Source organism: Thermobia domestica, chromosome 6 (genome assembly GCF_964235325.1).
Source record: "Thermobia domestica chromosome 6, izTheDome1.hap1.1, whole genome shotgun sequence".
NCBI classification, from domain to species: Eukaryota; Metazoa; Arthropoda; class Insecta; order Zygentoma; family Lepismatidae; genus Thermobia; species Thermobia domestica.
In genome coordinates this window covers 122,695,768-122,722,317 of record NC_137459.1, presented here as the reverse complement: position 1 = coordinate 122,722,317, position 26,550 = coordinate 122,695,768, and the positions used below count along the sequence as shown (strand labels likewise).

At 35.3% G+C, this 26,550-nt stretch overlaps 1 protein-coding gene across 7 annotated transcripts in view; it reads left to right on the top strand.

Annotated features, from left to right (window-relative positions):
- Positions 1-7,991: 7,991 nt before the first annotated feature.
- The window catches only part of LOC145688174 (uncharacterized), a 296,608-nt gene continuing 278,049 nt past the window's right edge, over positions 7,992-26,550 (top strand). For 4 of the 7 annotated variants that reach the window (XM_081762026.1, XM_081762024.1, XM_081762020.1 and 1 more), the window contains exon 1: positions 8,067-8,279. The gene's annotated coding sequence lies outside the window, so the exon portion shown is untranslated. Of the gene's footprint in view, positions 8,280-26,550 lie in introns of all 7 variants that reach the window. The other 3 variants (XM_081762022.1, XM_081762021.1, XM_081762023.1) reach the window with 3 other exon arrangements.

The following is a 26,550-nucleotide window of genomic DNA, read 5'->3' as shown; positions in this document are numbered from 1 at the left end:
ACCCCTTTCTACGTTTACTGAACTAAACAGCAACTATTCTGAATTATACTACTGCGCATGCCTCGTAGATAAATATTTCTGCTGCCAATAGTTTCCGTTTTGTCCAAGCAATGTTCTTTTCCTTATTCCCAGCATGACCCTTTTATTACATTATATGAAGAGCATGTAGGTCTAAATACCTCATGTATTACATAGAATGTAGGTTTAACTCTTCCAGCAAAGAAGGAACATGTGATCATAGTATAGAACCCACAGAAGTGATAGCTGGCAATACAGTGGTCGAAATCCCTAACGACACAGGACTCGTGTGTGTATTTCTACAATATAATTTTATATTATTATGTGGAAATAAGTAAGGCTGGCTAGCGCTCCCCCTAATTTTTTCGATGCGCCTTATGGGTCCACGGTGTCCAACGCTAGTCCCATCCCACTATCATCTCCTGTCTTTCGATATAAGTTATCGACATTTTGCCTAAAGAGGGCTCTGCCGTGGCTCCATGACTCCCCATGACATGACTCTTCGTTCATTTTGCGTCGAAATCGCTTATTTTTCTGAGTACTATGACTGCATACTGTCCAACGTTGCTCCCATCACTATACAATTTCCCGTTCTCTATATAAATTGCTAATATTTTGTTTGTAAGGGAGATATGGCGTTACAATCATTACGTTTGAAGAAGAATTGAGGAAGATATTGCCTTGCCACAAACAACACCTATTATTATTATTATTATTATTATTATTATTATTATTATTATTATTATTATTATTATTATTATTATTATTATTGTTGTTGTTGTTGTTGTTGTTGTTCTACTTACCACTAATGTTGCCTACCTTTATTTGCAATGCAATGTGTTACTAAAAAGCAAATCAAATAACACTCCTCGCCATTCACGTTCCCGAACTCGAAATACATGATTTACAGTTCACTGTGTTAGGGGAAAGCACATTTATTATATTATTCTTTCAAATAACACGTTTCACAAGTTACTTCACTTTCAATGTGTAATTTCATATCATCACTAACAATCATATTGTTCCGATAGGAAAATATCCCCCCTCCTGCAAAAGAAAGCCTGACCGTAGCGAAAGGGCGTGAACCTTCTTTAGGCGATTAATCGGGTCCAATATTTCAATAGGTCCCTGCACACAAATATTTCAGTAAAAGAGGAAAAGTTACTCAAACTTTTTGAATACCTATTCATGGGTGAAATTTGGTTCCCTTGGAACTTTTTAAGAGTTTGAAGGGCCGCCATTTTGAACATTTTCATCTGATTATTCTGGTTAACGAACTCATCAAGATATTTCAACAATTAATGTTTGTGCCAAGTTTCGTCTCAATCCGCTGAAAATTAGGGTGGTTATGGCATTCTCAAATAGCGTTATATATATACAGATAGATAGATAAATAGACACAGAGAAGGAGAGAGAAAAAGTGTTTTGCTCGCTTCTCGCACCTGTGCTGCGTCAGAGGTAAACTAGGCCTCTTTTCAAAACGTATTAACCAGTATTATCAGTACTAAACATTACCAATAATAATTGCTACGAAAGACTAAATACGACCTCTTTTACCATCTCTTATGAGCTATATGTATTATTAACAAAAAATTTTAAATATGTCCTTGCCGGGGATTCGAACTGGCGTCCTTTGCATTTGTAAGCCAGCACCTTAACCTCTACACCAAGACCATGGCGTGGTAAACCTTAAGTTGTCAGCGTATTTGTTGTGTTTGTGTTTTTTGTTCTCACTTCGACAATTTTTACTCTTTTTTTTCGTTTAGCAGCTGTTTCTGGCTTTCTCTTTGGGTGTCGTCCTTTATTTACACTATGCACTATTCGTATTCACAGCTGGTGCCCTCTGCAATGTCTTATGTGGATTAGACTTTTCTTCTTGCCCCTCAGTAAACATTTGATTGATTTAATTCTCATACTCTCCACGGATGGAGCGCAGGAATACCAGGCTCGAAAAATAGGTGTACATTTACTTTTCTGACAGATAATACCTATAGCTGTAGGTAGCTGAAGTACATACTTTGAACTTGAATATCATATGTTCCAAGTGTCGGGTACCTAAAAAGTAGCTGGGACACCTAAATGGCTCATGCCTAGCACATTTTGTGAAGTTAGGGTGTGGTTCCTGTGCCGGTAGCAGAAAATACATATTTTTCTTTACAAGTATCGGTATTTCCTACTAAGCACTGATACCGGCACCATCATTCTAATATCAATATTTGTAGGGGGCCGCGGTGGCTCAGCGATAGAGCATTCACTTCTGGTGCTTGGGGTCCCGGGTTCGATCCCAGTCCCCGCCAAGTGAACTTTGTGGTGGACAAACATCGTGTGCGTGGGTTTTCTCGGGGTTCTCCCGTTTCCTCCCACTTTCTTCATTCCACCATTTCATTCATTACTCATCATCACCGTCTCTTTTAGTCTAACCGGCATAACCGTGGGACGTAAAACTCAAAGATTTCATTTCATTTTCATTTTTTTCAATATTTGTAGACTTTATGCAGTTTTCTGTAGGAAGTGAAATGTATAAGTACTGAAGGGAAAACATTGCATAGAAACTTTATGTTCGTGTGTTAAACATACCATGTTAAACATACTTTCTTGTATGTTGTGCAAAGTAACCCCACCTATGATGTTACTTTGCACCAAAGTTTATATTGTATTTCAATATCTATGGTGATATTGAATGTTTACTAATTTACTTGCACAAATGTTTTCCTTATTTATCTAGCTATTATATGTTCAAAATAGAGTGTTCTAAATCATTACGTTTGTAAGTTACATGCGATTTTCTTTAAAATTGCTTAAATCTTGTCCAAAGTAACCCCGTCTTACGATATATATTATTCAGGCTCTGAAACGATTATAACAAAGTTCTTGATATGTCTCAGGAGGTCCGTGCAGGTAAGCAAAAAGGTAACAAATGGAATCGAAGATAATAAACAGGTTGGGATAGGGATTACCATTTAAATCACTTTCTTTGATGTCCCCCACCCTCGAAATTTTACATGCCAGAGACGCCCAATGGGTCTACTAGTTTGGTGGCTTGGGCTACCACTAACTTGTGTGTCGTCCTACTTGTGACAATCTTATGTACGACAGGAACTGTTAACTGTCCTATGAGCGACCGATTCGATCTGTTAACTGGCCAATGAATCACCGATTTTTTCATACTAAGATAATGGAAGAAGATAAGTTTCCCTCTTCTTTCACTTGTTTCACGCTAGTGTGATTTAGAACCTAATATAATGTACTATGAAAAATTTACGTTCCAGAGGTTTCATTTCTTCCAGCCTTTCTTCCAGCCAAGGAACATACACCCATAGCATTCTTCTTGCTTAATAATAAATGTCAGATATAACATTATCCTTACATTCATAAGCATAAAGAGTTCTTTAATAAGCATTGCATACAAGTATTAATAACAAACTATTACGGAATATGATGCATATTTTTCCTTAATTACTCCTCACACTTTATCCAGGCTTGGGACTAGCAATATATTGGTCATAGTGTTGGCTTGTCTAAACGATGCAGAGAGCAGGATTTGTCAGAATAAATAAATTATCTAATATACACATATATGAACAACTGTCTTTATCATACTTAGGAACTTATACGGAGCAGTCCTCTGTGAAAACCACTTCTACATACACATATGCCACTTCCTTTCCTTGTCAAAATTGTCAACTTACAGTAAGCAGTTTTTATTTTGTTCATAGAGTCTTAGGAAGTCTAAAATGTAGATAGTTGGAGAAACTGTTCCACGTTTAAGTTTTCCATAATAAAATAAATTGCTTCGCTTAGTGAGTAATTAGATTTGAATTAAATTAAGTACAGAAACCAGAACTTTTAAAGAAAGGGGTATTACAATTGGATTTTTAATAATTAATTACACAGGAATATACTTCTCATAGAAATATGCCTGTTGTCTAATTAAGTTATTTGTTATGTTTTATGTCAAATCTAACTCAAAATTAACATAAGTTTTATTTGCACTCACAGTAAAAGCAAAATATATTTGACGTACATTTTTCATAGCAAGATTGTTTGGACACTAATAACACTAGAGGTAAGCATATTTTACGGGATTGAATCATATAATCTTCCATCATCTCAATGTAAATGAATCGGTCGCTCATAGTACAGATAACAGTTCCTGTCGCTAATAGGACTGTCGCTTCTAGGACTAATTCCTAACTTTATAACTCCTGTGCATTAATAATAATAGTAATAGCTCTTTCTCTGCAGTAATGAGTAATTGCTAGAAAGCCTAGTTACCCTCTTGTTACGCCTATTCTCTCCCTGCTGGTCTAGTCGCTAGCGCCCGTGATTTTGATGGACAGGATCCCTTGTTCAATTCTCGGGGGAGAGTATTGAATGCATTATATTGGTTAGCTTGTTGGTCCATATCTCGTGTAGCATCAGTGCTGCAAAGGGACACTTCTATCGAACAAAGAAACAAAGAAACAAACAACAAATAATAATACATAAAAATACGTAGTAGTTTGCAAATAATACTGCTATAAATCAATTACTTACCTATTAATATTTGATTTCTAGGGGTCTTGTTTGGTACAAAAATGCCTTGATGACTTCATCGTTAAGGATATAGTTGGACTGCTTCCGAAGTTTCTGAAGAAATGTTTTTTTAATCGGCATTAGCGCTAAACCAAATAAATGTTCCTGTGTCGACAATAAGATGTTATCCTCTTCAGCGCAAGAAACGATCTTTCTACGGATGCTGACGAAGAAATCACAATTATTGTCACAATTAAGGCAGCTAACTTAACTTTAGGTATCACTTGATTTAACTTTTTGTGTTAAATAGTTGACAATATTCCATGAACTGGTTTGTTCGAGGAATCAAAGGCTACTTAATATATTACATTTAACTCATTTTTCAGTCGGACGTGATCAAAATGATTAGCGTAAGACTTTAATAATATATTTAATGCCTTTTTTGGTAAATTTCCTTTAGCCTACTAAGAAATTTTGAGAGTCCAAAAGATGTTTGAATTAAAGCATAGTCAGAAAACTTATCATTAATTTTTGCATACACTCGATCTAGTACCTTGTAATATAGTCGTCTGTAGTGAATTTAATCATTTTCTTTCATTGTTTTTAATGGAGATTTGCTGTATTGTCCGAAAACCTTGCAGTTTCTGTATTTGTATTTGTACTTATTTACTCCATTTGAAGCCAAGATACATTTGGTATTTGGAGGGTTCAGACAGTCGTCTTTCTTGTTTCTAATACACTTTAAAAAAAAGGAAATATGTTACATTATTTAATACACATTATTGCAAAGATAATCTGCTACGCTGTAATATGCTTTATCCACCAGGAATCTCTTGAGTTTCTTTTTAAAAACATTTATATTTTCTTCATTTTTTATTTCTCTGGGCAGCTTATTGTAAATTTGTACTCCATATGGCTTGGGTCTTCCTGTACTAATGTTAGTTTTGTCAAATATTGTCTTCTTTCATTTTGCTTTCTGGTATTATAAACGTGAATAATTTGAGTTCCGTCTTTCAGTTTTGCTGCATAGATTGCAGTTTTGTATACATACATAGATAGTAGGGTAAAGATGTGGTGCTGTTTAAATTTATCATTGCATTATGTTCTCATGTATAGACCAAATATTATCAGTATTGCTTGCTTCTGTTTCATGAAAACTGCTTTGCTGCTTGAGGATTTGCTCCAGAAAATAATGCCGTAATTTAGTATAGGGTGTATCATTCCAAATGGAAGGAAAACCAGTATGTTTCTACTTAGTTATAGTATATATATATATATATATAAACTTGAACACTTATTGTAAACAATATGCTACGTCAAGGCTTATGGTTTGAAAAGTGTTGACGTAAACCGCTACGGAACGAGGTTCAATATGTTTCTCGTTCCCAGAGACCCCAAAATGCGCTGAATTACTCGTATAACTTTCCTTCACTCTTCGTTCACGCCCAAGAAATGGATTTCTTTTGAGGCAACTGGTCCTACCTGGCAGCCGTTCATACGCTGCGGGTGTAGGTGGAGCGAAGGGAAATACGCTCATAGCTACACGATTCTTGCTGAAGGAATAACGAGTAGAGGTTTTTGCTCTGTTCAAATGTCGAAGATCTCAAGAATGCGAAACAGACTCCACGCAATGAACCATATAGATGTTTCTAAATTTATAAAGTTCTCAGAAAATTGTATTATTGAAAGAAAATACTGAGATATTAAATTATTAATATACCAAGTAAATTTATATTATAATAACTTTATTTTATAATATTCTAGGGCTACCGCCGGTACGGCAAGAAGCTCACAAAATACGCCACTGGAGACGCTAGTGGCCTAGCCGGTATTACCGTGGGACGTAACATTGAAAGGTGTCACTTCATTTCATTTTCAAACCGAAAGTATATGAAATTAGCAACTTATGGTTTTACCTTTTATAACCGTAGAACAAAAATGGTAATATATATATATAGTGAACATACTATCACAACCGGCAAACCTCTACCAAAACCAGAAGTGGTTGAAATTTACTACTAAGTCAGATATGTATATTGATTTCTATAGAGCAAAACCGTTGAAATAATTAGCTGCGTTTTTTTTAATCGATTCAGCTTGTCGTGAATAAGTTCTACCTTTTCCGTTAACACCCTATTCAAACCCGATGTGGTTGAAATTAACAATTTCCGGTTTCAATATTTATAGCCATAGAATAGAAACAGTAAGGCATAGTGACTAATGACATATTGATGTGAATTCAGCATTGGAGTAACAAATGCTATCTTTCATCTAATTTATTGCAGCCAGTAGTTATAGGTGTAATTATTCAAGTTTGGGTATTCAATTGCCATAATTTGGAAATTTACCGTACTTTGGATATTCACTTGTTAATTTAGAAGCACATCTCGTAACATTTTGCGTAAACGGAATGTAAAATCTGTGTTTTAGTTAGCAATAATAGCCATAGCAGTAATAGCAGATGTCTGCATGTTTCGCGCTGTGTCATGCTCTGCAATTTTTGGGAAAACTTCTACGGAATAGTATCCCTGCACAAACTGGTCTTTCATTCTGATATAATAATATTAAGCTGTTCATTCTGTTCATTTTGAGAGCTCTATTCTTATGCTACACCGAGGGCCTCGTTGGGATTCGATCCTCGCAAGATTTGAGGATCACAACACAAATATATCCATGAGCAATAGTAATCACTATTGCGAATGTCAGAAACTAAAACACTAATTTTACATCGATTCAAACAGCTACAGGGCCGCAGTGGCTCAGTGAAAGAGCATTCACCTCTGGTACATTGGTTCGATTCCAGCTTGCGCCTAGAGAACTTTGTGGTGGACAAACTCCGTGTGTGTGTGTTTTCTCCGGGTCTCCCGTTTCCTTCTACATCCTTCATTCCACCATTTGAATTCATTTCTCATCATCACCGTCTCCTTTAGCCTAGCAGGCATAACCGTGGAACGTAAAACTTAAAGATTTAATTTCATTTTAAACCGCTACAGAATGAGGCCCGGAACGGGAGATTGGGCCTATCTCCGTATGCACTTGTGCCAACGCAATGTAAAATTTGCGTTTTGTCTTTCTCTAATCGCCATTGGAGTCACAATTGTTTTCTGCAGATTTTACATTGTGTTGCTATACCAAAAATTTTGTGGAGGTTGTTACAAGGCATATTTTGTAAACATCTCCTCAAAATTGTGGGATCACAACGGAGCACAACGCAACAACTAGTTATTTATTTCTACCGCGATTATCGCAAGCCAAAAAAAAAAAAATACTTTGCTTTGGTGCAAGCCGCTACTGAATAACGTTCATGGGGGTCATTTTGTACCAGTCTTCGCAAAATTTACAGCAACGAAATGCAAAACTGCAAAAAGTTATTGTAACTGCTTTGGCAACTGTCGCAGCCTAAATCGCAAACTTTGCATTGTTTTGACGCAAACCGTTTGGAAAAGTGCCTGTTTGGTAGAAGATCATAATGCTCCTCTTTGGTCTATGATAGTGTAGCAACTTCTGTGGAATCTCAATATTTCACCAGCTGTTCTGTCTAGTGGCTGTTCAGTCTATGGTCGCAACATGGCCGTCAACTTACAGTGGTAGTGAAAATTGTAAATACTCGAATGTAGTTGTAAATTTAGTGTAAATGTTTTATCGTATTGTGGTACTTACTGTTATGTATTTATCGATATGGAAGAATTCTTGCATTACTAACATTGTTTAGCACAAGCGATATGTAGTGAAGGAGCGTGGTAAACGTAAGTAGATATCTTTTGAAGATTGTATTGTAAAGTTAATACTTGTAAAAATGTAAAAATTGTTCTACTTCTAACATAATATTATTAGAAAAGAGCGAAAGATTATGTATGGGAGAAGTAGTAGTCTTCTTACATATAGAAGTATATAAACATCGTTATAATAGATGCTTACCGTCATAGAAAACAATGAAGCATATATAGATTTTATTTGTAATGTCAGTTCTGTAATTTGATTATAAGGGTGGTTTGCGTAGTACGTAAATTCCTGAAATCTCTGTGGGAACAAATTTTATTTTCACCAGTTACATTATATGACAGTATGATACTCGAAGAGAGCAAAAATGGCAATTTAGCGAAGCGTTCGTTAGCAATTGCAAAGCAAGAGTTCAGTTTTTTGATCGTAGATTTATGTTACAGGTTTCGTAGTGTACAAGGGTTTGTTCGTATTTATTTTTATTTTTGAATATAGGTAACTTAGAGATAAGGTGGTTCTCATGCAGAAATATGTAGAGTAATGTTCAGATTTATATAGATCACTGGTTCGATCCCAGGTCGCGCCAAGTGAACTTTGTGGTGGACAAAGTGAATGTGCGTGGATTTCCTCGGGGTTCCCCGTTTTATCTCACTTTCTTAATTCCACCATGTCATTCATTTCTCGTCATTACTTTCTCCTTTAGCCTAACCGACATAACTGTGGGACGTAAAACTTAGATTTCATTTCATTTCATTAATATAGGTCAGTAAAATGTAGATAGTAAATAACTTCTAGATGACTGGTATTCTATAATGTAGCTGAGAATGCGTTTTTAATAGATGTGTTATAGTATAAAACGACAGGACAGTTGTAAATCAGAGAAAGGGTTCGTTTTGAAGTGCATTATTTAATTTCCCAATGATTCTTACAATAATAATTACGGTGAATTAGCATGGTACCCTAATTGACAGAACCCTGTAAACTTGCGACACGTGATCTGGCAGCGATGGAAAGATAATTGTGGTAATAATAAATTATTAACACTTGGAAATTTGTGCAGTTTTGCGAAATAGTACTTCTCTATTATAGGTTAAATTGTCTGCATGGATGAATAGTTCTTCAGTTGTAAACTATTTAACAAAGCTGAGCTAATCTAACCTAATAGCCGAGAAAACTCAATCTAGACGTATATATATATATATATATATATATATATATATATATATATATATATATATATATATATATATATATATATATATATACTGTTTAATGTAATTTAGTTTTGTTAGTGGTTTTCATTTTACTTGTGTGTATCATAGTCACTCAGTTCTTATAGTGGTGAAATCTGTAATCAGGGTTGGCTGGTTTAAACCAAGCTTATAGTTTGTTATTGTTGTTATGCAATTGCAATCAAAGATATTCTAAATATTGTTTCACTTTAATAATGTTTACTATTGATAAAATACATCGAAATCCCGTACTTTTTTTTGGGTGGGGGGAGGTCGTACAAACATCACGAGAGGTATTTATTGAAATCAGAGTTATCTTTTTTATGTATTTATGTATAAATGGGTCAGAGCCAAAGTGGATTGAAATAATTCTTATCTTTATTCACTTTTCTTGCTGGTACGCAAATTAAGTCGTATTTCTTTAACTTGGACTAAATTAATTCTTCTGTACTCTGCAGCAGGGTTGGCAAAAACCATGGTTTTTATTAAAAAGAAAACAAAAAAAAATTGTTTAAACCAGTTTTTTTGGTCTAAATAATTTTCTCTATGTATTTATATTACATATGGACAGAAATAAGTTTGTTTCACCTTGATGTTATTGTGCAACAACAGGGTTATGCTGGAAGGGGTCACATAAGCTTAAAGCGGAATCAAAACCGCTCCTTGGCTTACATCCAAGAGAAACTGTCCTCCATTTGAACTCGAAACGGGGACTAATTGGCCACAAATGCGATGGGTCTGCCGACTCACTCACGAAGGACTCCTGATAAAAATACGTTGTACTAATCTTTACATACTTGTTAATATAATTGTTAAGAGTAATTTCAGAAGGACAAAAAGATAAAGTTACACAGTGAAAACACTGTACAGAATTATATATAAATCGGGAAACTCCCGCCTTGGCCATTGGGAAAATCCTGTTGCTACTTTAAATGCAAAGCATCCCGTTATTGCTTTGCATGTAAAATTTTAACGTCAACGTATCATAATCAGTATACTAAAACTGAGGTATTAAATTACAAATTTAGTATGTAGACGTCATTCAATAAAATTAAAACAAATCCAGTCCAAGCTAATGTTTGAAGCTACGTAGGCAGCCGATAAATTTTGCCAATTTCTATCAATATATGTAAGCAACCTTGGCTTCTTTATAAAACAGGCATTCAGGCAAGCAGAAATATACAATTTGGTTTCGTTTCGTATGTTTAGGCTTAACATCCTTACGTAATACCGAGGTTATCAAGAAGACTCGCGTAAAGTGAGATCCCAACCACTATTGATTTACACTTCAAAGCGACCGAGAATTGAACATGGAATGCCTTGAATAAAAGGTGAAAAGGAGATAAAACTAGCGGAGATGGTCTGATATGTGGAAACGTCACCATGAAGTTCACACGATTTAAAGCATTTTTCGTCCCCTTTTTTTTTGGGGGGGGGGAGGGTTAAACCAGCCAACCCTGCTCTGCTGTATTTTGAAATTGTCCATATGTAATTCTATATAATGGTTTCACTTGTGCAACAGTTGTCCTTTGTAGTGACTCTTGACAATTATATTGACAAGTACGTAAAGATTAGTACAACGTATTTTTATCAGGAGTCCTTCGCGAGTGAGTCGGCAGACGTATCGCATTTATGGCCAATTAGTCCCAGTTTCGAGTTCAAATGGAGGATAGTTTCTCTAGGATGTAACACGAGAAGCGGGTGACCTCTTCCATCATAGTCTGGTTGTTGCATAATAATACCAAGGTGAAACAAACTTGTTTCTGTCCATATGTAATATAAATACATAGAGAAAATTTTTTAAATCGAAAGAACCTGGTATAAACCAAAAAAAAAAAAAAAAAAGGTTTAAACCAAAAATAATTTTTTTTTTTTGTTTTTTCAATAAAAAATATGGTTTTTGTTAACCCTGTCTGTAATCGAGGTTTTCAACTAAAATCTTATCTGATCAAAGTATTCCTCCTTTTTCTTTTTAATTTTCAATTTCCCATGTACCTTAAATCAAGGAGGAGAGGAAGTTACTCTTTATCATTGCTTTACTGGCTTCGTGACCTCACTAGTTATGTTAGATGAGTGAGTTGTATTGGGCAGAACGTTTAGACAAGACTGTTACCGCTTTGCTCATACCATGTTCCTGTGTAGTAACATTGCTTTTCGGAAACAAGTTATGCTGATGGTCTAAATTGAACCAAGTAATGGAGTCAAGTTCGCTCTGTTATCTTGCTAAAATAATTTCAGGCAATTATTTGAATGCTGAAACAGTTATGATTTAATTATATTTCTGAAAGAAAATCGCGAAAATTAAAAGTAGAAAGTAAAGAAATTTTTAGAAAAGAAACTAACTCATTGCAAGTGCCGCAACGCAAGAGTTTGTTACACGGATATGACGTAACTTTTCCTAATTTCATTTTCGTCGATCTTCTTTCCGAAGTAACAATTAAAATACTGCTACTTCAATATCAAAATAACGTACTTGAGCATATACATCCTGTAAGTAAAACAACAAAAATGTTTAAAAAAATGACCCACTGACTTATAACATCCAGCTCGGACAAGAATTTAAAGAAAAAAAAAACACATGCTAACCGTGTCCCGTAACCGAATAACGCACACAACTACCACGGCACACAAACAAACTAGATAACAACAGTGCGTCTCTAACCAATTACAATGCTTTAAACTAATCATCACAGAAGAGTGATAACGTCACCAACGCACTGTCAACCAAGACAAAACACACCCTCATAGTACGTGTTGTTGACTTGAGTTAAAAACACTCTTAGTGAAGTGAGGGAAACAATACCAATCAATGAATAAACAATAAAACTAACGTTTATATTGAATATTGTTTTAACACGAACAAGGTGACGAAACACAAACTCTATAGAATTACTAAAAAGTTATTCTTTCGATTCGATTTGCCCGTCACTATTCATCTCTTCCATCCCAAAAACTATGAATTTAGATACCAATATCTTTCGTATTGTATTAGTTTTACATGTCACCCCTTCCCCTCCTAGGAATAAGTGTGTCTTACCCCCACCCACATTATATTTATCAGATGGTAATTTACACGTATACTAAATTCGTTTGAAATTACTCCAGAAATCCATGTTGCATCGTACGTTGTTTGCAGAGTCAAAAGTTTCTAAAGATGTATAAATATATTACAGTAAGAATGGAATATTGTATTACCGCCCGACTGGTGCTGCTGTGCAAAACTTCATTATATGACGTAGGGAAATGAGTTAAATTAAGGTTTCAAGATTTAATATCCAAGTCGAAAACGTCGCAAGTGATAGAAAAACATGTAATAACAAATTTTATATTTGAAAATAATTTAGGCTTTAACTAGCTGTGACTTCATTTAATTTAAAAAGGATTATTTGGAATGCACAGTATGAGCGTAACTAAAAGGGCAAAGAAAAGATAAAAACAATAAGAATAGTCGGGACTCGATTCGAATCTAGGGCCATCCATATAGAATTTCTTTACACTAACCATTCACGTAACACATAATCACGAAAACGTGCTATTTTCATTTTTGTATAGGTTATAGGTTCGCACCCAAGTGACAATGTTATGCATTTTTTTTCTTTTTTTTTTTTTCTTTTTTTTTTTTTTTGTAAATTTTTCCTTTTCAAAAGTCTAACATGTTACGATTATTTATTTAATTTTCCACTAGTGCTTCGAAAAGATTATTTAGGCCTTCGTCTGATTATTTGGCACTACCGATACTTTATAGAGATGCAAAAAAGCCGGGTTTTTTGAATCAATCGTTTTTTTCAGATAAAAAAACAGTTTTGGGGGGAAAAAACGAGAATTTTGGAAATTTTGCCTTTTTTTTCATTTTCATGATTTTTCTATTTAAATACCTTTCTTATAGTATATTCTATAGTTAGATAAGAATTCCATGACCTAAATGCCATGTTTCGCTCTGAAATTCACCATCAAGATGGATGGAGCACATGTGTTACGAACTAAAGCTAACATGAAGAATTTAGTATTTGAGGGCAATTTTAGAGGCTATTTAACTTTATTTTAACTTTTGAGTTATCGACATTTTTTTCTTCTCTAGATCATTTTAGTTTGTCATCCGTGCTTCGTTTCTAAGAGTTTAGTACCGGTACTCTAGCTTCTAGCGAAAAGTTAAACTTATGTTTTTCTATATATCATTTCTATATTCCTTCAAAGCGTACGTTTTTCAATATATCTGTCAAATCGTACTTCCGCATTTCTGTTATACTGTAGCTCTGCAACGATGCAGCAATAATTCTCCGGATACAACCTTGAATACTAATTTATAAAAATAATCAATAGCGGATTTAGAAAAGTACTTTGGGAGGAGCGTGACGTTTATGAGTACAGGCATAACTAATGTTTCGTTTCGTTTATATATTTAGCGATAATCTTCCGGACACAACCTTGAAGATCATTTTATACTGAAAATCAGTGGCGGATTTAGAAAAGTATTTTGGGAGGGGTTTTTCTTATTAATGTTTAGTTTTTCTAAACATTCGTAATTTTTATTTGACGGGAGCTTAAAGTTTATGAGTAAAGGCATAACTAATAGATATTTCGTTTGTTTTAGACATTCCGTAATTTTGGGGAACGGGCTTCAGTCGGAAAGACCGACCTCCTAACCTTCGCAAAACAGTCACGGCTGGTAATTATTAATAATAACGATTTAAAAACTATAAGAAGGGAAGTCGGCCAACTCACAGTACACGCACTATTTCTACTTCACAGATGGCATGAAGAAAAGCTTTGTAAGAATGGTCGAATGCTGGGTTGAATCCTGGACTTCCCGATAGAAGCGCAAAAGCTTCACTCAGTCATGTTGTGCAGTTGTATTTATCTTAACTTAAATATAGTATTTATCTTAACTTAAATATATTCCGTAGTTCTTCTTTTATGGTGGTGGTGGGGTGGAGAGAGTTCAGTAATGATATGAAGGGTGTGAGCCAAGAACATGGTAACAAACAAATTTTCAATTGCTGAGTTATGTAGCACCAGATAGACAGCAACGCATTCCGCTTCGTTTAATCCTTCATATATAGTCATATGTGAAAAATCAGCTTTCCGACTTTCAAAATGGATTGTGCAGCAGAAAATCTCTAATTTCTTAAAATAGTAAAATTGTGGGTTACCATGTTCTTGCCTGACACCCTTTATATGTTGAATCCCTCTTGTTAAAAATTCAGAAAACTTCAGGACTGAGTAAACCGTGAGGGTGGTTACATAAAAATGTACAATTTCAAGAATATACAGAACCAAAAGCTCTAGATGTGCAGCCCTTAAGTGTATCATATAAATCTAAGTATTTCTCTTATGTTTTATTTTATTTTATTCCAAAAAGAGGGGATGGAATATTTTGAAGTAAAAATACTACATAGATTTTTTCTAGTTATTTGTGTATTTTTTTAAAAGAAGCATTTACTTTTAGGGTTGGCTGGATTACACCAGCTGTTTCTTTCTTTTTTTTTAAAAAAATAAACAACTGGTTTAAACCAAAAAATAAAAAGAACAGAAAATGCGAATCGTGTGAACTTCATGGTGACATTTCCACACATCAAACCATTTTATTTCCTTTTCACCTTTTAATCAAGTTTTCCCATGTTCAATTCTCGGTCGAACCACAACCGTTTTCATGCGTAAACAAAGTAGCGGTTCAGATGTAACTTTAAGCGAAAGTCTTCTCCTTGATAACCTCGGTATTACGTAAGGATGTTAAGCCTGATCATACGAAACGAAACCAAATTGTATATTTCTGCATGCCTGAATGCCTGTTGTTTTATAAAGAAGACAAGGTTGCTTAAATATATTGATAGAAATTGGCAAAATTTATCGATTGCCTACGTAGCTTCCAACATTAGCTTGGATTGGACTTTCAATGATATCTACGTACCGGTACTAAATTTGTAATTTAATACCTCAGTTTTAGCGTACTGATTATGATACTTTGACCTTTAAATTTTACATGCAAAGCAATAACAGGATTTTTCCGTTATTGTTTTACATTTAAAGTAATGACGAAATTTTCCCGATGGCTAGGGTGGGAGTTTCTCAATTTAAAAAATTTACTGACCGGACTTCATTAAGCTAATGTGACCTCTTCCAGCATAACCCCGTTGTTGCATAATAACACCAAGGCGAAACAAACTTATTTCTGTCAATATGTAATATAAATGCATAAGCAAAATATCTAAACCCAAAAGACCTGGTTAAAAAAAAAAAAAACTAGTTTAAACTCTCCCCCCCCCTCCCAAAATGGGTTTTTGGCATTTTCGAAAACAACCATGGTTCTTGCCAACCCTGCTTACTTTTGTAAATAGGAGGTTAAAATAAATCTTATTATATACAGTGGTTAATCCTTTGGAATTCATAATGTAAATATGTTGAGAAGTAAAATTGTTTAAAATATCTTTTCGAAATTCATGGTTTATTTTCGAGGTTTTATATTATTATCGGCGTCAACCACTAATTAAATGACTTTTTGTGTTATAGAGAAGCGAAACAAAATCTGCTCTATCAATTTGAAAAAAGCCCAAAATTTCCCAAGCAAAAAGGCGAAGCAGAAAAAACTGATTTTTTTTTTTTCTTTCAAAAAAGCCAGTTTTTTCCCCGAGCCCTTGCATCTCTACTACTTTAACAGACGGTTCTATCAAATATAACTCAATTAACACAGTAGTAACAAACTTTTACTGCCTTAAAAGGTGTTCCTGAACAACGGGAAGTTCATTATGCACCCTGTAACTAAGCTAAAAGGGATGTAAGCGGCGCATCCGCCGAGTCAACTTTTGGAATATTTCATTCATTCTATTATAGTACAAACCTTGTATCTCTCGCTCTGACAGCTATGCGAAAAAGAAGCGAGAGTGGATACTACATTGACACACCCCCATAAGGCCCAATGAGTGACCGAACTGTCACCGCGCTGGCATGGAAACCGGACGTTGTTGCCGCTCCGTATTCTTCCTTTTGTTTGTGCATAGTTCAGTGAAAAGTACTTTGAGATCGTGTTTGGTTATTGCATTTTTTTCTTTGTGTGTGTTTGGTTGTGCTGTTAAAAACTGTTGTTATTTGGTGACAATGGCTAGTTCTTCAAAACCGAAGCCAAGGAAAATAGTGTATAAAGGACAAATTGGCAACATTGTTTCGTTCACGTGCAGAACTGTCAGAGCCAGAGACGTAGCGGCCGTACTATAGTTTTTCGACGTAGCTAAAGGCAACGTATATGAATAATTGCGTAAGGTTCTCCGTGGCTGGATTGATAAAGTCATAGTTCGCTAGCTAGAAGGTTGGTAGTTCGAAACCCTTCTCGGAAGCTAAATTGTTTTAGTATCTTAATTCCCCAGATTTTAAGATCTTTCCCTCCCTTCGTAATTATCTGATGCTCTAAAAAGAGCTTTCCACCTAAATTCAACAACTGTTTGATGTGATGCTCGCAGTTTGCAAACTTTCCTTCTTCTCTTTCACAAAATCACAGCTTTCGTCATAATATGGATGCTGTCCAATCATTTCGATCATTTCTTTCTCCAATTCGAAACTTGCATATGTGAACCATCTCTCGCTCTCACTCGCGCGCTCTCTCTCCATATTTGAATCTTTCTCTCTCAGTGTTGTCCACTATGAAAGAACATAACTTGACATCAAACCTCCGACTCTTGAAACCAAATGTAAGCGCTCTGGCAATATGCTATCTTAACTCTATAGCTTTGTTACTAAAAGGTGTGTCGTTTTAGGTTTTGACTGTGTGTGTGTGGGGGGGGGAGGGGACTCTGCCGATAAGATTTTCCCTTTTTTATTTTTGTATTACTATACGCTTGATCAAACAATGTGTGTTTATGGAATTCAAGGGAGGGGGGAATTACACCCTCCTGTCCTGGCCAATTGACGTACCTAGGACGTTTGCTTGGAATTGCTGGAAAAAGAATGAAATTAATCATTGAATAAACTCATTTCTGTCAATAGTTTTTTAGAGCTCTGCGCCCGGATTATAGACTTTGAGAAGCACAAAACCTACTGCCGTGAGTGACAATTTCCATAAATTTCACAGGGAGCATCTTCCTGCCTTGATGTGGTATATATTCTTTGAAGGAGGAAAAGAATGCAAATAAGAAGGTTTATGAAGCTATGCAAACATTTTGTGACTTTTTAAATTCAGGTTCTGAAATGATATTTCAAAACAAACGAATGAAAGAGACTTTTTAGAGCTATAAGCCTTGTAAACCTGGTTTGTTTTCTTCCCGTGTGAATGGAAAGAGTATATTACGTCACACACTGCTTTAGACAACGAGAGGTGGAGGAGGGGGGGGTTAGTTGGATTGAATACCAGAAGGAGGCACTCGATCGAGGCGTGTTTCTGAATTCATAAGCAAACAGGGCAAGAGTTTGGTATTGGTTTGGACTTAGGACTTTTGTAATGATTTCTACTTGTATGCCGCGAACTGTACCATTTTTTAAAAGAGGGAAACAATTTTTTATTGTTTATTGTTCTCCATTAAAAACAGATTTTTAAAACGTATGTTTACCTATTTAAAAAAATGTACAGCAATAGAAGCAATTGAAATATTAAAGTACCGGTACATACATATACATACACACACACACACACACACATATATATATATATATATATATATATATATATATATATATATATATATATATAAGTTTGATGTAACTGTTCATTCCTCAGGCATATGTGAGACACAAGTATTTGCTAGTCAAAATATGAAACAAGTGTTTTGTAATAGCTTTTACGATAAATGGAGTGACTGCAAACATGTTGTAGCTGCCATAATGTTACATAAGGTAGGCAAGGCAGCAGGTGCGATTTTCATAGTGTTCCAAGAGTTGAAAATTTCCAAGAAGTTTCTGTGTCGCACTATTCAATGATTCATCGAGATTGGAATTGTGAATGACCGCCCTTCACACCGGCAAGAACGGTCACGCACTATACGGATTCTAAAATTGGTTAAAGCAGTGGCAGTTCATGTGAGCAGAAGCTCCAGAATGTCTGTCTTGCGTGTTAAACTGGTTGTTGGAATTTTCTCCAGCCCGAAATTCCCCAGTGTTTTTTTTTTGGGGGGGGGGAGGGGTAAAACCCTCAATAAAACCCCCAAAAAAACCTCAAAAAAGTATACTTGAAAACTTGGATTGAAATAATAATCTTAAAACGATTGTAATAACTTCATTTATTTGTACTTCTTAATGTATGTCTAGTTTCAAAATTGGCTTGAAATTATATATATTTACCACTAGACAGAATACCAAAACTTCCCATTAAAAGTAAGTCCTAGTGTTTTTGAGAGTTTCGATTTTAAGTGGGGAAGGGAAGCATTTTCTATAATTTCAAAGCGATGTTATCTGTTCTTTCTGATCGCATCACACGGGGAAACGGTTAAGCAGTTTGAAATTAATTTTTAAACATACAGTAGTTAGTACCTATCCTGAGCTGGGATTTTTATATTACTTTGATTCAAGGCGCATCCTAGGAGAAGTAAAGGAAGTTCAAAATTATTATTATTATTATTATTTTAATGAAAAACAGTGTGTTACGAGCCCACCAATGTAGGAAGATGAAACTTTGCATATAAGCTCCTCATTAAAAATAAGGACATGGGTTGCAGCGTTTTCGAAAATTTTCGTTTTAAGGACATGGGTTTATTTTTCATGTTTCCTTTGTTCACATTGAAAGCGGTGTTGTCTGTTGTTTGTGATCGCATCACGGTGAAACGGTTGAACGGTTTGAAATGAATTTTGGAACAGTTCATTATTATTATCTTAATTAAAGGCCACATCGTAATGGAAGGAAAAGGGGTTCAAAATTTCAGCCAAAATTACAGTATCTCGTGAGCACATCAAGTTAGGAAGATGAAATTCTATATATAAATACCTCACTAAAAATAAGGGGATACTTCACTTCGGTTTTTTTTTCTTCAAAATTTCAATTTTAAGTGAAGAAAGAGTGTTTTCTATAATTTCTTTCTTTATATTTAATGTCAGTTGTTTGTGATTGTCACGGAAAATTGTTGAATAGCTTGAAATGAGTTTTAGAACATAGTACGCACCTCAAGCTCGGGTATTATCATGTAACTTTCCTTGAAGGGCATAGGGGAAGGGGGTGGTAACTTTCCTAAGGGACAAGGGGGTTAAAAATTTTTGTCAGAAATAAAATTCATTCAATAAAGCCATTTTTTGTCTCCGGTTCCTGAACTTGAGGTACTATCCCAGTATTTGCCTGGCGTGTTTTAAGTGAAACGCAGGACGACTGGCTCAGGGATTTGAATCATAAGTGTAAGAGGGGATTTTATTGCTATTCTGTATTAGATAAAATTATCCACCTCTTTGTTACTCTAGAAAATTGTATACTCCTTTCTGTCCAGAAATCAAAAATATAATCGAGTGTCAGTGGCGCAGTGTGTGTCTCACGAAACGCATATGGGATTTCACAGATTCCTTGTCCATTATTATTATTATTATTTGTTATTTCTAAGTTTAGTTCAATGTCTCATGATTATGCTCCAGGGCTAAGGCAGACTGTGATATGGATAATAATGGTGGCATTACAAAAGGTAGTAAACGGGAGAACCCCGAGAAAACCCATGCACACCATGTTTGTCCACCACAAAACGCATTTGGCGGAAGCTGGGATGGAACAAGTCACCCGCGCCAGACGTGAACTACCGCGGTCCCACAAAGAAATTCCATAGTTTGATGTGTACAGTAGAATATATATGCTTAAATGGTATATTAAGTAGGAATATGGTTTTAATAAAGCCCAATAAAACCCACTGGCCTTTTTTTTTTTTTTTTTTTTTTTTTTTAAGCTGGGTTTTTCACAACTCTAGTGTTAAATGGTGATCTCGGACTACATACAAGCGACTCAAAAGAGAGTTCCTTACAAATATATTCATGAAAACAAAGCGCTTGCTTATGTGTTACGCAGCAAATAGACACTGACGAATCCTGTAGATTAATGAAAAAGTTTTCAGTGTGTAGAATTTCAGTGTTCAAAATTACAGTGTATAGGCCACAAGTCGAAGAGAAGCTGCAATAAAGGTCCAGAGGGCCACCATCCTGCGGGCGCTGTCTTGTTAATAATAAAACTTTCCATTACTGTATACTACGCAATCGACAGGGAAAATGGAATCAGTAAGCATTTCCAGTTTCAGTGCCGTCGAAACGAAAAGGCCCAATGAGTCCCACACATAATGTGGGAATTATCTTTATCCCAGGGTGCACAGTTATACCTATTAAGTTCCATTAAGTTTGAATTGTGCTTCATCCGACCAGACAATGCTGGCCATAAATCCCGGTTCACGTGTAACCATCCCAATAACCCATTCATAAAATTGTATCATACGATCTGGGTAATCGTCACTTAGGTACTGCAACAGCTCTGGAATGTTCACACGTAACTTACCTCCCTTCAGTATGCGTAGCACACTACTAGGACTTACTCTACTCTCACGTGACCCTTGTGTTGAAGATGTCTGTGGTGAACGCTGAAACATTTCCCGTACACTGCTGCAACTGAGGATTCAGCACTTTTAGCTGTGCCAGGTCTCCCCGATCGACCTTTGTGTCAGGGTTGTGAAAAACTCAGGTTTTTATTTTAAAGAAGCCGCTCCCAGTTGGTTTTATTTTTATTTTATTTATTTATTTTGCAGAATTGGATTTTTTTGGATACCATTTAAGCATCCTTGTTCTATTGTACACATGAAACTACAGAATTCCGTTGTGATTGCGATGGGTCACTTCTAGCGCGGGTTCCTGGTTCGATCGCAGCTCCGGTCAAGTGGGTTTTGTGATAGAGCATGGGATGCACTTTTTTTTTTTTTTTTTATCGGGGTTCCGTTTCCTTGCACGTTTGTTATGCTGCCATCATCAATGTTTGCCTAAGTCTCTGTTCGCAATATTGAGAGATTGAACTGTTTTTTTTTAGTTCGTGGGATACATTTTGGACCATTGGCGCTTATATTTTGCTTTCTAGAAAGAAGGAAATGCACAATTTTGTAGAGGAATAAGGAGGTGGGTAATTGTATGTAATTCAGAATAGGAAAAAAAAAATTTCAATACAATTGGAGCCAGTCGTGTGACTGAAGATTTGTTTAGTTCCCCTCCAAACACGCCAGACAGATACTGGGATAGTGCCTCTAGTTCAGGAGCCACAACTAAAAAACGGCTGTATTAAGTGGATATTGTTTTCTTTTTTAAAATGTCTTTTTTGAAGAACTAAAATGTTGGAAATGGATTTGTTTTTTTTTTTTTTTAAATCCTCATTTCCAATTGTCAATTTGCTTTTTGTTTCCCAATTGATTTTACGATGTGTAACAATCTGGAAAACGATCGCTACAAATCTGATTTGTTTGGTCTACATTGTCATTATTTGATTGTTTTATTTTATTGTAAATACTTGTTCATTTCATTTTAAGATTTGCTGTTACTAATTTTAAAATGTTATCAATTTTCAACTCAAGTTTTATTAAAATGAGTCGATAAATTATAGTTTTCTGGAATGCTAAATGAATCACTGGGCGGAAAGTGCTTTAAATTTTGTATACATGCATTTTTATCTTTTTCTTATTATTGATCGATTGATGAATATACAAAAATAAACAGTGAAAGTTGATAAATGTAAAATCGAATTAATTTGACATTTAAAACAATTTTTAAGTGTTATTTAATCAAACTGCCATAAAATATTGAAAATTATATTATTTTGTGCAGTAAATAAATATAAACGGTAAGACGTGTTTGTGGAATATCGTTGAGGTGTACCATAATATGAGTTGCTAAGAGCTTAGCCCCGCCTACTTTCGTATCCCAGATAATTCCCAATGTTAAATTATTAATTTAGATTGTATACAATAACTATTTTATTAAACAATATGGAGTTTCCAGAATCTAGAAAGCTGATAATACAGCTTATGTACTAACACGAGATGGATGTTACGGTGCTTTCTGATGTGTATTCTTAGCCATTGTTTTATAAAGCTCCGCAGTCATGTGCAAATATGTCGCTGTCTTAAAGTAAGGAATGAATTAAAATGTTAGAAACGAATAAAGTATATACGTCGAAGTCTTGATATTAATTGAAATAATATATGTACTGGCTGTAGGAAGTAAAGTGGTGCTAAGATAACTGGTGTATCCTATAATCCGGATCGTTTAAAAGCAGATAGCTGTAATATAGTTCTTGTATCCTAGTAATTGAAATAAACATTAATATTTTGGAACTGAGATTTGGAATCTATATGACTATTGTTATGTTTGTTAAATGCTGTGAATCTGCTTCCAAGCATGATATCCGGACCTGCTCGACTGGTGATAATTGGAATGGAAGTCCGAAATACAATTTATAAAAGTTAAGGTTTTCTTATGGCAACGAATGGTTGTTACTATAGAAAGAAAATGGGTAGTACTAGTGAGTGTTTAGAACAAGTTAACCACAGATGAAAGGGCCTTTGTAACGTACGTTAATTGTACTATACGTCATATACTCTACCAGATACCCAAGAATTCCGGAGTTTCGCGATCTGATTGCTGTTAGTTTTGAGAAGATATAGGTGTATATTTGTGATTTTTTTTTTTTTCAAGTGAAGAGTTTTTGATTTGTAACTAATTGACACGGAGAATTTTTTTTAAAAAAATTATTTAGTTATTTATTTTGTGCTAATACGTACTACGGGAACAAAGCGAGTGTACTTTTATTACTTTTTATTCTAGACTATCTGGTATGCGTGTTCTTTGCATGACGGAAATTAGCTTCACGGAATATATTTGAGCCTCCTCTCCCCCTTAGGTTAACTCTTAAGTACTCGTGCGGGTTTTTCATAGACCCCTAACCAGGTAACTTTTGTGTTGCTAGCCAGAAATCCTGATGAAAAAATATTAAAAAATGTCTCAAAACAAGTTCAAAAAATCTGGTTGCAGCAAATACTTTTAAAAGCATGTCTAGAGTTACGCTACATTGTCTTAATGATTAAAATATATATATTTTTATTGTAATAAAACAAATATCAATTTGGGGGTCTACTGGATCCCCGCGCGAGTAGTAGTGTCACAAAAGGGGTGCGAGTACTTACCGGTTAAGCAAATACCATAAATGAAAATGTAAATATAAAACCTTCATAAGATTTTGAACACCTTTCTCCCTTATATATTATGTCCTTTCATCAAGATAATATTAAAAAAGAAAAGCTCAAAGTAGGTACTCTTTCTCAAAAAGCATTTCAAACTACTCAATTGTTTCCCCGTGATGCTATCACAAGAAACAAGTAACGTAGCTTTCAATGTGAAGAAAGGAATTATAGAACTCCTGCCTCCTCCGTAAAACAAAAATTTTCAAAAACGCTGAAACATGTGTCCACTTATTTTTAATTAGGAGTTTGTATACCGAGTTCTCTTCCTATGTTGACAGGTCGTGAGTTACTCAATTTAAATGTACTCAATCGTGAGATGAATTAACAGTTCCAGGTACGTGATAACTATTACATTCTACGACTGTTCAAAGTTTGTACACATTTTTGATGCACTCGCTACCACACACACACAAACACGCATATATATATATATATACAGGGGGGTAAGACATTATTTAAACAAACTACGGGAGCTGATTCCTGACACCGAAACAAGCAAAAAAGTCCACTGGAACTTTGGGCAGTGAGGGATAGTTTCGGGGACATAAGGTGCCGAAAGCGTGGGAAAATGAACTTCAGAGGGCTGTAATTCAAAAACAACGCAACGTACAGAGTGCGGTTTAGAACATTACACTCGAAGTCATACCTGCTTGATTGAAAAATGTATTTCAAACCTCCGCAAGATGTGTGTGAGGGATTTCACGAAGGAACGTAGGGATCCGATATAACCTGACAGGTAATCTTTACCAATCAGCTCATGGACCCCGAAACTATGTATTTGACACTAATATCGGTCTTTCTTGATATTTTTCTATAGGTGTCTCCCATTCTCTCCGAGGTGTGCTAAGGGGTGTCTTACCCCAACAATACTCTTTTTTTCAGACTGTGAGTAATGTGTATACCAAGTTCGGTAAAATTTCTCCAGCGATCCAGAATTATGCTGGAACATACACATACACCCGTACATTGTACATTATAGCTCTGGAAATATCCACAGTATTAATAAAACAAACCTGACCAAAGCACCAAATATGTATTAATAGTACTTGTGTAACAGTTTCAGCAAAGTAGCATCGCCTTCATACACGTTACGATCAATCCAGAAATAATAATAAATATCCACTGAAAGCGAAAGGAAGTCACGCCCACACACTTTGAATAGCCAATCATGTTTTTCCCTCACTTTTTATATCTATCTGTAAAAGCCGTAAATATTTAATTAGGTTCAAAATGTAAAATTGTAATTAAGTGCTTGTCACATAATTTCCCCAACGGGAGGATATATAGATGATTGTCCTGGAATATGGAAGGGGACTAGGAGGCAATAGGAGAAATCTGTTAAAAGAATTAAGGATAAAGAAAAAGGAATAAAGTTGGAACTGGAAGAGGAGAATGAGATAAATTTATGAATATGACGATAGACAAAGTCGGTGGAAAATTCCGGACAGGGTGGTACAGAAGAGAATGCTGTGACGTAATATACTGCCACAAAAGGAATGTCGTAATGTAGGGTTCAAGAGGAACTTAATCAGGAACACGCAAAGAAGGATAGAAATGATGAATAGTGACGATGGAAGGTGAAAAGTGGACATGGAAAAAGTATACGAATTACTAATAGGAAATTGACACAGAAGAAAAGATTTAAAAGAAGAAGAGACAGGAGGAAAGAAAAAGCAGAAAAAGAAAGGAGGAGATGGTTTGGAATTGAGAGCTTAGGTGATAAAGCAGTGTGTCGTAAGACGTTACTGAGTGAACAAGGAGTCAAAACATGTAAGAAAGGATGGAGGAGAATTTTAGACTTAGCAAGAGAGCAAAGAAAGAAAAAGAGATAAAGACAGAAGAAGTGGAAGGTAATACATGCACTTACCTGTAAAGAGTGTAATATGAAATACATAGGGAAAAAGAGAGATTAGAAGAAAGAATAAGACCATAGAAACATGGCAGATTAAGAAGATAGAACAATGCATTGTATCAGTATGTTAAAGAAACAGGACATGAAATAAACTGGGAAAGAATCGAATTACTGAAGATAGAAAAGAGAAATATGATATGGAGGTGGAAAAAAGCTTAGTGGATTAAGAAACATGGGAAAGATGTATTGATGAATAAGACGAGTGAACTTGCGATTCGTCAGTTGTGGAATGCAGTGCTGGACAAAATAGAAAGGAAAGAGCTAAAAATGTAAATAACGCTAGAGATGAGCAGGTGTCAAAATTCAGAACAGGTGTGTGAATTGTAAGGAAAAGTTTGTGACAACCACCTTATTTTAATAAAAATAAATCTTGCACCTAATTAGAAATTCACATTTTGTCTAGATAGATGTAAAAAGTAAAGGGAAAACTTGATCAAGTCTGAGAAGTGTGGGAGTGTGCTCCTTTCACTTCGTATGCATATTTAAGTTGCTATTCTGTTACAGAAGTATTATTAATTATATTTAGTTTTTTGATCTTATATATATGCAGGGCCGCCCACAGGGGGGATGTATGGCGCAAGCTGCGCCATTGAGAAAAAGTTTGGGGGGGATTTTACTCTACTTTCGAACTAGCAATTTTACTGTCGGAATAGCATTAAAACACGATTTTGAGAAGCTAATTTTCAAAAATTTTGCGGGGTGAACCCCCGTACCCCCTGCTTCGATACTCGATGAATGAAGTACCGCGCAAGTAGCCGTATGAAAGGAAAGGTTGGTTCGTTTTAAGAGAGAAGGGCCGCCCACAGGAGGGATGAATGGCGCAAGTTGTGCCATAGAGAAAAAAAATTGAGGGGAATAAAAAATTGGGGAAGAATTTTACTCTAATGTCGAATAAGTAATTTTGCTGTCGTCAGAATACCATTGGAACACGATGCGATTTTTTTTTTAATCTCGAGAATGAATCCCCCTACCCCCTGCTTAGAAACTCTATGAATGAAGT